The sequence below is a fragment of the Anabrus simplex genome, chromosome 4 (genome assembly GCF_040414725.1).
Source record: "Anabrus simplex isolate iqAnaSimp1 chromosome 4, ASM4041472v1, whole genome shotgun sequence".
NCBI lineage: Eukaryota > Metazoa > Arthropoda > Insecta > Orthoptera > Tettigoniidae > Anabrus > Anabrus simplex.
In genome coordinates this window covers 302,339,436-302,352,501 of record NC_090268.1, presented here as the reverse complement: position 1 = coordinate 302,352,501, position 13,066 = coordinate 302,339,436, and the positions used below count along the sequence as shown (strand labels likewise).

The 13,066-nt window shown below is 39.4% G+C and overlaps 1 protein-coding gene across 3 annotated transcripts in view; it reads left to right on the top strand.

Moving 5' to 3' along the window:
- Positions 1-13,066, top strand: part of Strump (WASH complex subunit strump) — a 410,953-nt gene that overhangs the window by 367,554 nt on the left and 30,333 nt on the right. The window lies entirely within an intron of this gene.

Below are 13,066 nucleotides of genomic sequence, written 5' to 3'. Positions count from 1 at the left end.
CCATAAATGCATATTTCATCCATCACTGATTATTATTGTCTTTATGAAATTCTCATCTTCATTAGCGCAGCTGTCCCAACACGTACTAAACACGCTTATTGCTAAGCAATAACTGTTTCACAAATGCATGGCAAATGGCTAGTTACTTAGAAAAATTACCACTATACTGTGCTGTACCTTTGCATTTGCACAGTATTTTTGAACTTAAGTTAGTTTTTGAACAGGCCTTGTGTTTTTCAACTTACAAAATACCTGCATGAAACTACAAGATGTGCTCAGTGGAAACTCAAATAAATATCACTGTATGTTATCACTGTATGTTAGGTACATGCAAGTCATTGACCGTAAGCTGTCAACACAGAATGTTGGCACATTTGCAATCTTTCTTCTTCATCCATTCCCTTTTCCAGATTCTCTCTGGGTAGGGTAGGGTAGGGTAGGGTAGGGTACCATATCCCTCCACCTTGCTCGATCTATCCACCATTCCTCTTTAAGCACTCTATTGCTATTAACTCCTCTAGTTTCAATACAGTCCATTACAGAGCTCCTCCCGCTCATTCTAGGCCGTCCCCTAGGCCTTTTCACAGTTACTGTATCCATGAATGTTCTCTTAGGAATTCTTTTCCCTGGCATTCTCATAATTTGTCCAAACCACTTCAGCCTGGCTTTTTCAGTCTCTTCTTGAAGTTTACAAACTCCCACTCTTCTCTTTATTTCCTTATTTTGTACTCTATCTTATCTTGTCTTTCCCTGCATGCACCTCAAAAACCTCATTTCAGCTGCTTGGATATTACTTTGGTTTTGCTTATTCAGGGTCCAGGCTGCTGGAACTTAGGTCGATATAGGTCTAAAATAGGATGAGTATAAAACCTTCTTGCACTTCATGGCACATCTTTGTTCAATCCTTGTTCTCTCACTCACTGATAAAAACTTGCAGATTCCTGTATTCTTAAATTTATTTCTCCACTCAAATTGCCATCCTGTGACATCATGCTACCCAAATGTTGAAAATACTTCACTACTTAGAGAGATTCGTTTCTTATTCTTATCACTCCCCTGGTTATTCTGTTACCTCTTGTCAGGTTTAGTCTCTTGCTTTTCACAGCACTGATCTTCATTCCAAAATTTATCTCATTCCATAAATCAACTCATCATTATCTCCCCAAATTACAAAGTAGCATAGATTTTACATCCTCTACCATAATCTTATCTTTGACATTAGATAGAATTCTATCAATGATGATAGTTAAGAGTAAAGAGGACAATGCACTTCTCTGTCTTAAGCCTGTTTAAGCCATTCATTTTGACCTAACTTGTTTCTGACACAACTTTCACAGTTTTGATATAATGCTATTACCATTTGTATCGTTTCATTTCCAATCTATATACATTTACAGTATCCATGAAAAACCTAGTTAACAGCTCAACAAGATGGCAGCAGACAATGTCTCCAACATGACACAGTGTGATCAAATACTGCTGCTGGTTTTTGAAGTATATTTCTCTCACTGAACATCCTTCCTGCACCGCTGGTGCATTTTTCATGCACGGTACTGTAAGCCATGGATGAACAGATTAACAACATTATTTTGGCTCTTTATTTATTTATTTTAATTTTTTAGCCAACATAGAACTACTTTAGTCAGATTTATGGGGGTATTTCTTCTTTTTGTCAGCCCAATACTGTTTCATCCTTTCTGAACATACTTTCCTTTCTGCTTCTGAAATCACTCTTCCTATTCTCTGCTTGTTGATTTTCATCTGTAGTCTAGTGTGTTTATCTTTCAATATGTCCGACTCGTTAGCTGAATGGTCAGCGTACTGGCCTTCGGTTCAGAGGGTCCCGGGTTCGATTCCCAGCCAGGTCGGGGATTTTAACCTTCATTGGTTAATTCCAATGGCCCGGGGGCTGGGTGTTTGTGCTGTCCTCAACATCCCTGCAACTCACACACCACACATAACACTATCCTCCACCACAGTAACATGCAGTTACCTACACATGGCAGATGCCGCCCACCCTCATCGGAGGGTCTGCCTTACAAAGGCTGCACTCGGCTAGAAATAGCCACATGAAATTATTATTATCTTTCAATATCTTGAGTGTATTTGTTTTGTATTTTAAATCTTTTAGGGCCGATTGTATAAACCGTTTGATCTTAGATCAGAGACGAAATTGATCTCGGTTCATGCAAAACTTGGACATTTGTGTTGTATAAACGTTAATCTGAGATCAGTTCGCACTGAACTAAAATCAACTTTGACTGGAGAAATTTCTCCGATCAAACTCTTTGATCTTAGTTCAAGGAGTTGTTTCCTACTTGAGATACAAGAACAGCTGATTGTTAATAAAATATTACCTGTGTTGTTATGATAAATGGTAAAAAAAAAATACACTGAAGTCTAACCTCATACATTGCTAGCTATAGTTGTCTCTATATAGGCATTATTATGCTTCTTTTACAGCAGTGCAATGTAATAATTTTGTAACATAACCTTGACAAATTGCTTACGTTATTATCTTACTTTGCTCCTATTTTACAGATGTCTGATTACTCTGATTTCTCGGATGATGATGATGAAAATGAAAATGATTAATTTTGTTGGGCTCCCTGTGTGTTCTTTGGAAGAGGAAATCCAATGAGAGAATTGAGTGATAAAGAAGTTTAAACTGAGGGATCGCTTGGGAAAAGATACTGTGGAACAGCTAGAACTCAGGTTGCGTGATATTCTAGTTAAACCTACCAGAGAAACAAACCTTTGTCTCCAGTGGACATGTTATTACTAACTTTTTGAGATTCTTTGGCACCGGAAGTTTTCAGTTAGTCGTTGGTGGTTTACTGCATGTAGACGCAGCGACAGTCTGCAAAGCCATTCATTGTGTATCTAATCTTATTGCTGCACTGAAACATGACTTTATCAAAATGCCTTCCGAACAGATTGACGTGAGGAAAACCATGCGTGATTTTTTCGATGTACAACACTTCCCTAGTGTTCTAGGTGCTATAGATTGTACCCACATACCTATATCTCCTGGGGGTGATAACGCAGAAGTTCATACGAATCGTCATGGGTGGTTTCCGTTAAATGGTCAAATTATTTGTGATGCTTAGCTCGGGTCCCTAAATATCATAGCAAGATGGCTAGGATCTGCTCACGATAGCAATAGCTTCATTAATTTATGAGTGAATGCTCAGTTCGAAATGGAACGGCTGAGTACTGGAGCAAATTACCTTGATGGTAGAAATGGGGACAATAATGAAGTGGAAGTAGACTTATAATTATGCTCTTCCTGGCCTGGATTACACTTTCAGTTACAATGAAACTTAGATATCTGGAATCACCTCGGGAGCTAAATTTTATTTCGAGTTATCAAAATTTCCAGATATAGAGAATACCATTTTTGAGTATGTATAGCACACGAAAATGAAAATGAAAATGAAAATCCACCGCCTGTTTCCAGTCATTCGACCGGGTCAGGAATGGAATGAATGAAGCCCCGGTCTAGCGGCGAGGATAAGAAATGTACTGGCTGCCGAAGCCGGTCAAACTCCTCTGGAGCAATGATAAATGACTGACAGATGAAATGAATACATTATTTTTAACAGTATTTAAAAATATACAAACAAACTGTATTTTACGGCATCACCTTAATTATAACCCTTATTGTAGTAACTTTTTAGAAGAGAGGATACAGTACATACTGTAGCGAAACAAGAAACATACCTCCGTTAACACCTTTGGGAAAATCTGTTAGTCTCTACTGTTTGTTACTGTTAATGTTTCCTCCCGTCACGTTGAAACTTCTCATCAAAACCACGCAGCCGAGATTCGTAAATGGGGCTTGTCATCTGCAACTTCGGGGATTGCTTTCGTACGTGACTGGTGATGAATTCACACCTGAGAACCAGCGAGACTTCGCCAATTTTCCGATCACTAGAAGTTTTAGTTTTTTGGTTCCCGTCATATTAGCTTCCAGCATCACTGCAACCTTTTCTCTACTTGTTAACTATTCCTCACAAACCACAAATGCCATATTGGACAGTTAATGTTGCACGAAATTCGAGTTGAAGAGTACTTTTTTGCTTGGAGGAAATGTTTGCTTTGAGAAATCGAGAAATTCATGTAACCGAATTTCGAGTAATAGAGAAATAAATACATGTGAAGAATAGGACAATCAGCCAGAACATTTAAGTTACTTCGAGATACTGAAAATTTGAGTAATGGAGGTTTGAGATATTGAGGTTCGACTGAATTTTTGTTTCTCACTGGCACATTTTGTTTAATTACCTTCAGTCTTACAATTGCAATCATTTTATGGGGTGGATAATTTGGTGAAATGCATGGCACACAGCCTTGTTTTAATACCTTAATTTTAAGATTTTAAGATTTGCTGAAGAATATTCACTGCAAACTACCTGGATGCAGATGAGTTAGACTTGGTATTTGGCTAAAACTAACCTTGTGAAATCACTCTTAACCACTTCCGTTTTAGTTCCAGTTCCATAAGAAATTTGTGGTAACTAATACCATATTGCTCTCATATGGGGGAAAAGTGATGTCAAGAGTCATACTGAACAGAATAAGCATAGCCGTTGACAGGAGACTACGTCAAGAACAGGCAGATTTCAGAGAAGGTCGGTCTCCTGTGGATCAGATTAACACACTAAGGCTAATCATTGAACAATTTGCTGAGTATCAGACATCTCTGTATATACTTTTCATTGATTTTGAAAGGGCCTTTGACTCTGCCAACCGGAGGAAAATCTGGAAGGCTATGGAAAAGTTCGGTATTCCACAAAAGATAGTCCGTCTTACACAGGCAATATATGATGGATATACTAGTCAAGTAGAACATAAAGGGAAGCTGTCTGAACCTTTTGCTGTAAAATCTGGAGTAAGACAACGATGTCTACTGTGGCCAATCTTGTTTATCATGGCACTGGATTGTATGCTGAGAGAGGCAACGAATAGAAAGCATGACATTCATTGGGGATTAAATAATCGATTTGAAGAAATGAATTATGTGGATGATCTCTGTCTTCTTGCAGAATGTTTTCAGGACATGGAAATCAAACTGAATGACTTAAAAATAGAAGCTAAAGAAGTAGGCTTAAAGATTAATAACAAAAAGACTAAAGAAATGCGCATAAATCATCGTAACAATCGTAGCTTGACTCTAGATGGCATGGACATAGAAAGAGTAGAGGAATTTTGCTACTTAGGAAGCATGGTAAGTCAGGATGGAGGTGCTTTTAGAGATGTGGTGAGTCGTATAAATAAAGCCAAAGGAACTTTTGCACAGTTACGACCAATATGGAGATCCTCTCACATTCGTATAAAAATGAAGCTAAGGATATTCAACTGAAATGTTAAATCTGTGTTACTGTATGGAAGTGACCTGGAAAGTGACCAAAGACATTACCACTAGGTTACAGACTTTTATAAATCGGTGTTTGAGGTACATTATGAGAATATGGTGGCCAAAAACCATCTCAAACAAAGACCTCTGGGAGGCCAAAAGTCAAAGTCCCATACAGGAACAGATAATGAGAAAATGGAGATGGATTGGGCACACCCTGAGAAGACCACAAGAGAGTATCCACAAGGCAGTCGTAGGCAAGGCAGACCGAGGATTACCTGGAAGAGAACCATAGACAAGGAGATTGTTGGAGTTTAAAAAAAAAAACATGGAGGGAGGTGAAAGCATTGACGGCAGATAGAACAAGCTGGAGAAATTGTGTTAAGGCCCTATGTTCCACATGGAATTAAAGGAAATAAGTCAAGTCAATACCATATGGTTAGTTTTTGCCCTCTTATCTTTACAAAATGCAGTACACCATCTGAAAAGAATTAGATTGAATATCTTCATTGTGACAGTGACAAATATCTTGGTAGTCACTATGAGTACAGCTGTTGCCTACAGGAATACTACTAACCACATAGGCAATGGTTCAGCTTTCTGCATACTTCAGTACGAGCAATCTAGATTTCTAGTGAAAAGTATTGTCCTAGGTATTTAGTTTACTTTCATAGGTACATGCATTCCGTATGTCCAGACTTCTGAGAAGCACATGCGTAGGTTTTAAAACAAACTCTGAAGTATCAGTGATACTGTTTCACAGACACCAAGTCCGTCTCCATGGCTAAATGGTTAGCGTGATGGCCTTTAGTCCAACGGATCCTGGGTTTGATTCCCAGCTGAGTCAGAGATTTTAACTTTAATTACTTAATTCCTATGGCTTGCAGGCTGAGTGTTTGCACCATCTTCAGCATTAGAATTATTCTTAGGTAGATTCCCATGCTCACAGATGAACAAGTTGCCTATACAGAGGTCATTTTAAGACCTGCACCAGGCATCTGTCCTGTATCTCTTCCTCCTGGACACCCACTTCTAGTAGGCTGTGTTTTCCATTTTTCGTGTAGGAGTAGTTTGTTGGCAAACCTCTTTCGATTCATTCTTTTAATGTGTCCATAAAAAGTCAGTCTTCTTTTCTTCATGATTGTCGTAATTTTTTAGATGGGTTTATAAAGTTCCTGGTTCGATCTCAACTGGAAATTTTGTTGGTAATTTTGCAACTTCTTTGGACCATGATTTTTTGAAGGAGCTTTCTCTTTTTTCAAGGTCTGAGTCTCCCAGCCTTGTCAGTGTTTCTGCTTCATTTGGGCACTCCATTCTGACCACCATGCAGAATGTTTTAATTTGGCTTGAATGGAGATGGACTTGGGTTTGTAGGTGTCATAGCATAGTCTGAAGGCCATTTCCATCCTCTTCGCCCTCTCTTTTAATGCTTCCTTTTCATTTCAATTGGGAGTGAGAATTTCTCCCAGGTATTAAAATTTATGGACGTAATGGATGTTCCCAAATTGAGTTATAATTTTGCCTGTGTCGTCTGCTTTGTTGCTTTGTCCGAGTCTATGAATGCTATTTATTCAAAGGTAATTCTTAACCCATTGCCATGCAAATATTTTCCTTGAAAAATGTACTTTGGAATGCGATTATTTTTTCTACACTTTATGTTATGGATGCTAAAATGGTTACAAAAGCAAACTGCATCAAACTAACATTATTTCGGGTTAGAGTTTAACTTACTACAATTAACTGAAGTCTTTTAAGGTATGGTACACCTTGAAACATCCATCCACGTGGAGGGCAATTTTGCATTTGTTGCACTCGAAGCAAGATTTCTTTCGGATTCCACGCTCAAAACAGAATTTATATCTCCTTGATGGGGCAGGTTTACTTGCTGTAGGAGCAATCTTTTCAGGAGAATTACCCCAGCACCTTCCCTGTAGTCTCGTTGGTGTGCTACCTTGAGATGGACGTCCTCTAGTGGCGTAATCAGGAAGGGTGACTGACATCTTCCAGAATTTGCTCTGCAACGTTGACTCGGAATGATGAGAAGCTCATTCTCTTTCTCCTCTTGCTCACCATGTCATGTATGTAGCTAGAATTCAGCAATGTCACATCCAGCAAGTAGAAGTACAATTTCTTATACCCTTTTATATACCTGCGCATGAGAGGGTAAGATGCTAAGTGCTGATCATGTGAATCCATGCCAATCTTTCCTGAATTGTAGTCCGCTACAATGTTTGTCTTTAGTTCCTTTTTACCTTGGCCATTCTTCTTTTCAACCTCTACGAAATGTGGTGTAGCATGTACTGTTGACATCACGTGCACAGGCTTCTTGTCGATCCATTTTATAGCTAAGATACCATTGGAAGAGGCAACTGTGAGTTCGGCTTTCTTCAAACTTGTGGATTTGAAGGTAGGTGGAATGAACTTTCTGTTTGGTTGCACTGTTCCAATTGCATTAGTGTCCCTCTTCAACAATAGCCTGAATAATGTAGGAGAACTATACCAATTGTCCATGCATATTGTTCTCCAAGCACCAAGTAATTCTTCGCAGAGTTCAAGCACTACCTTTTCACTTGTTAGCAGCTGGATTCCATCCCCTACCCCACCCACATCATGGTTTTCTCTTTCTGAAGTTCCAACAATATGTACTCTTAGGCTCACATACTTTGTAGATTTTCAATCCAAATTGTGCCCTTTTTGAAGGACTGTACTGGGTGTAACCTAATCTACCTCGAAACTTTGTGAGGCTTTCATCAATAACTACTTTTTTACCAGGAGTGTAAACTTTCTGAAATCTGTCCAAGAGATGGTCAATTACTGGTCTTAGCTTCCTCAGTTTATCCCTTTCTGTTTCGTGTGAATCAGTGGCAAAGTGTAGATATCTTGATCGTGCTGCAAATCTTCTGTAGGGCATTGTTACTCTCCAATTATAGGCGACTCCACAACCCTTTGTTTAGTCCAATAACATTACTGTATTGATTTCTTTGACTGTGACATCAATATACAAAGAGCAAAGTGTGCTTTTACCTCATCTGCAGTGACTGGGAACCAGTGAGCTTTGTCATACTTCTTTTTTATTGGGTTGTTTTCAACAGAATCAATCAATCAATTCTTTTTTTTTTTTTTTTTTCCCCTAGTTGCTTTACGTCGCACCAACACAGATAGGTCTTATGGTGACAATGGGACAGGAAAGATCTAGGAATGGGAAGGAAGCGCCCATGGCCTTAATTAAGTTACAGCCCCAGCAGTTGTTTGGTATGAAAATGGGAAATCACGGAAAACCATCTTCAGGGCTGCCGACAGTGGGGTTCGAACCCACTATCTCCCGGATGTGAGCTCACAGTTGCACACTCCTAACCGTATGGCCAACTCGCCCGGTGATGATTTTATTTACATAGGCATTGGTTTCCTTGCAAATACCCTCCCAAAAAGTGTCAGTAAGGAACTGACACAACATCATATTCTGTAGCATTATCAGCCCAAAGCCTCCTGACTATAGTATTTAGCTTCCCAACAACTGCACACGTATTGCCTTTCGGAACATTACTGGCCAAACTCCAGTTCCAGTTGTTCGATGTGGTGAGGTTATGCACGAAGTTATCTTCATTCTCACTATCACTTTCACGAGCGGAGTCACAGTTCTCAGACACACTATCACTGCTAAAACTACTATTAGATCATTCTTGAGTTAACTTCATCACCACTATCAGGAATAAATTGCAGAATTCTTTCCTTTTCCTCCTCGCGATGTTTACACAACATCTTGCTCCGTAGCATTCATTTCATGAACAAGATGACCAACTTTAGAAGCAAAATATACATTGACAAAATGGCCTTTGCGGAACTCTTGACGGCTGTACCCGTCATTGTTGGGGAATGGGTAAATTCTGTTTTGGCCGCAACATTTTGTAGTTCTTTCACTTGCTTCTCAACTGTGTGAGGGTTATCTGTTACCAGAAGGACTTCATCTGCAAAGGCTAGACAGTCCAACATGAGGGCATTCTTCCCACAACCTATCTTTACACCATTCTGAGTTTCATTTCCAGTCATTTTCAATCTCCATTCCCTGGTGACCTTTTTTAGGATGCAATTAAAGAGGAGTGGAGAAAGGCTATCTCATTGCCTTAGGCCTTCTTTTTTTTTATCTCAAAAGGTTTAGAAAATTCACCCATAAATTTAACTTGGGAAAAGGTGTCTGTGAGGGTTTGCCTAATTATAGTCAAGGATTTTTCATTAGCTCAAAACTCCCGGAGAATGTTCATGAACATTCCACGGTCTATAGAATCATATAAACCCCAAACCCCATGGTGCGACAGCCCCGAAGGGCCATGGCCTACCAAGCGACCACTGCACAGCTCAAAGACCTGCAGATTATGACCACACGACAAATCCTCTCGGCCATTATTCTTGGCTTCCTAGACTGGAGCCGCCATCTCACCATCAGATAGCTCCTCAATTGTAATTATGTAGGCTGAGTGGACCTCGAACCAGCCCTCAGATCCACGTAAAAATCTCTGACCTGGCCGAGAATTGACCTCGAGGCCTCTGGGTAAGAGGCAAGCATGCTAACCGTACACCACGGCCGGCCTTACAGAAACATATGCTTTCTTGAAATCTACGAAGGTTAAGATTGTCCTCTTCTGGTTTCTCATTGATCATACTTTGATTAATGTTTTTACGATATATATTTGCTCTACACATGAACGCCCTATCCCGAACCCTGTCTAATATTCACCTACCTGTTTGTGTAAATGAGTTTCAAGTCTATGTTGCATGGCTTTTCAGAGGATTTTGTATGCTATAGGAAGAAGGGAGATACCTCTGTAGTTGCTGATATTAGCTCAGTCTCTTTATTTTGGGCAAAGGTTGAATGAGTGTATTCTTCCAGTCACTTGGAATTTTCTCTGTCTTCCAAATATGGAAGTTCCTCTAGTTTATTTGCCATATTGTCACCAGCATATTTGAATAGCTCTGATGTAACTGAGTCCTTCACGAGAGCTTTGTTGTTTTTTTTAGTTCCTTAATGATATCTTTAATTTCTTCTGTATTCTGTGGGAGCGAATGTCATAATTTAAACAGGGATTCTTCAGAGAACAATCCCTCATCAGGGAGTTCACAGTGTATAAGTTTCTGAAAATATTGAGCCAAGTGCTTGCAGTTTTTCCTGTAATCAAGGATGAGTTTCCCTTGTTAATTTTTAAAACACAGATTACTGGTGGCGAATCCTTTGATTTTGTTCTTAAACATTCAGTAGAAATCTCTTGTGTTGTTCTCCTTGAAATATTTCCTTTGTGGAGCAGCTGTTCTTTCTCTTACCTTCTCTTTGTATTCCTAAGGATTTTTGCCATTAGTTTCCTTTGTTCCGTGAAATCTTTGAAATTTTTCTGGTTAGAACACCACTTATTCCAAGCCTCAGACAGTTTCTGCAGGGCTACTTCACAATCGCTGTTTCACCGTGGGTGTTTCTTCCTTTTGGGAAGCATTACAGTCTTTTCAGCTGCTTCTTGAATCCTTCTGGCCATTTCATCCCAATTAAAAGACACCAAGAGCTCAAGCTCTTGTCGGAACTTCTCAACAATATCCAGGTTTATCGTCAGTTTGTCAGTTCGGTACCTCTTAACTTTAGTTGGAAGTTTCTTGTTGGATTTTGATTAAAAATTTATCTTGACTCTGATCAGGTAATGGTCAGAATCTATATTAGCCCCTCTCTGCACTTTGATGTTCAACAATTCCAATGGACTTGATGTGGCTACATGATCTATTTGAAATTCTCCCAATATGGGCTTTGGTGAACACCATCTCATTAACTGTTCTTTCACTTTTGAATCGAGTGAATATCAGCTTTAGACTGTATGCTTCACATACTTCAAGAAGCTTTTCTCTGTTTCTGTTGGTTCTCATATGGCCTGGGTAGCTGCCAACAATCTTCCTGTATTTTCTTTCCTTCCTGACCTGTGCATTGAAATCGCCCATTAGTATTTTGACCAAATGATCGGGCATTTTCAACAACTCTTTCTCTAATCTTTTCTGGATTTTTCTTGTTATCCTCATTAATTGGAGCATGTCCATTGAAGATCGCGTATGATTTCTGTCCACTCTTCAGAGTTGAGACTGATAGCCTTGGGGATGGGGATCTTAAATCTTAAATCAATGATGGCATTGATAATTGAATTGTGGACAAAGAAAGCTGTTCCCAGAATTGATGGTGATCTTTTATTGTCCGTTTTGTTTTCCCTGATTGCTGGTTGCCCCATTATTATCCAGTAGTTCTCCATTATAGATACTTCATTGGAGAGGAATCTTGTTTCCTGTGCCATGAGTAGCTTGATTTAATATTTCTCTAATTCCTTGACGAGCCCTCTCTGTATTGTGGGAGGGTATTCACATTCATTGTTCTGAATAAATGTTTCCTCTTGGTTCTGATCTTGCAGGGTGAGGGATCCTCTTATTGATCGCAGCATGATGGTGCAGGGTCCCTAGAATCCAATGCCCTTCTTAGACCAGACTCTCTCTGTCTCCAGATCTTACCGGATGGGGTAATTTCTGATGCATGTTTTCCCACTGTGATAGTTTGTGTGAGTCTATTCACATGGGGGCAGAGCGTGAAGGCTCCACCATAGTTTGAATCAGATTGGTAAGATCTGGAGCATGACGTGGGTACAGATGCTGACCACAACGTCGCCCGTTGTGGGATCAGACATGTGGATTTTTATTTCAAAGATAGTTCTTCCACGTTCTCTGCCATTGAGATTTGCATTCCTCATTTGCCTTTAAAGCCATTGACCATCTTTGTGCTTCCCCAACACTGATTCTGAAACCATATTATGTGAAAGTATTTATATTAATTGTACCGGAGGTACACTCGCCCCACGCATTCAAATTAAGCGCTTTGGATAAGGCCATCTGCAATATAAACGTTGAAACTACTAGTACAAGAAGTTTGGACATTTTTTGACAGATGTCCCTACTATCAACTTATGTTGTGCCCTCTGGGATGAAGATGAACTATTAATTTCTTAAGTAATTTGGTAAGTCAATGTTTCCTAAACTGGAATGTTTAGTGTTTGTTTTTGATGTTCAAAAGTTATCAACACTTCTATCTCTTCCCACCAACTTAAGGCGTTGGCCCATCAAAAATTTTGTACATTTATTTATTCACCAATGATAAAATTTTTATATTTATTTTATTATCCAATGAGAATTGGGGGTGTGTAAGGGCCTTGGCCCAGAGTTTTGTGGAACCTTCCCCTCTGCTATAAAAGCTGGCACATTTCGAACCAGGTTGTCTGAGTGATCGCTCCAGTCTAGAGTGTGTACATAATGGAGGTAGAAAGAAAGGCTCCCTCGTCCATCTTTGGGAGGTCCACCGGCTCAAGGTAATGGCAGTTTTGGCTTAACTATGTGATAGTCTTTGAAAGCTAGCTCAAGGGAAAGGTTTCAAATCTTTAGTAATGTAACTTTTTTTTCTAAAATGTAAATTTCAAACAAGTCAAAAGAACTTAATCGAAATCAGGATATAGAGTGTGAGGTACCCTCTTGTATTCCCTCTCAACTTGATCTTGAAGTGACTATGATTTTGTAACCTTTAAAATTTATCTTGTAATTTCTGTAACTTAAATATTTTTCTCCATCTAGTCACCTCCATAGTACAGGCTTAGCCTCTGTAACGTCGGGCCAGAATCCCTGGAACATTAATAATGGGATAACTGA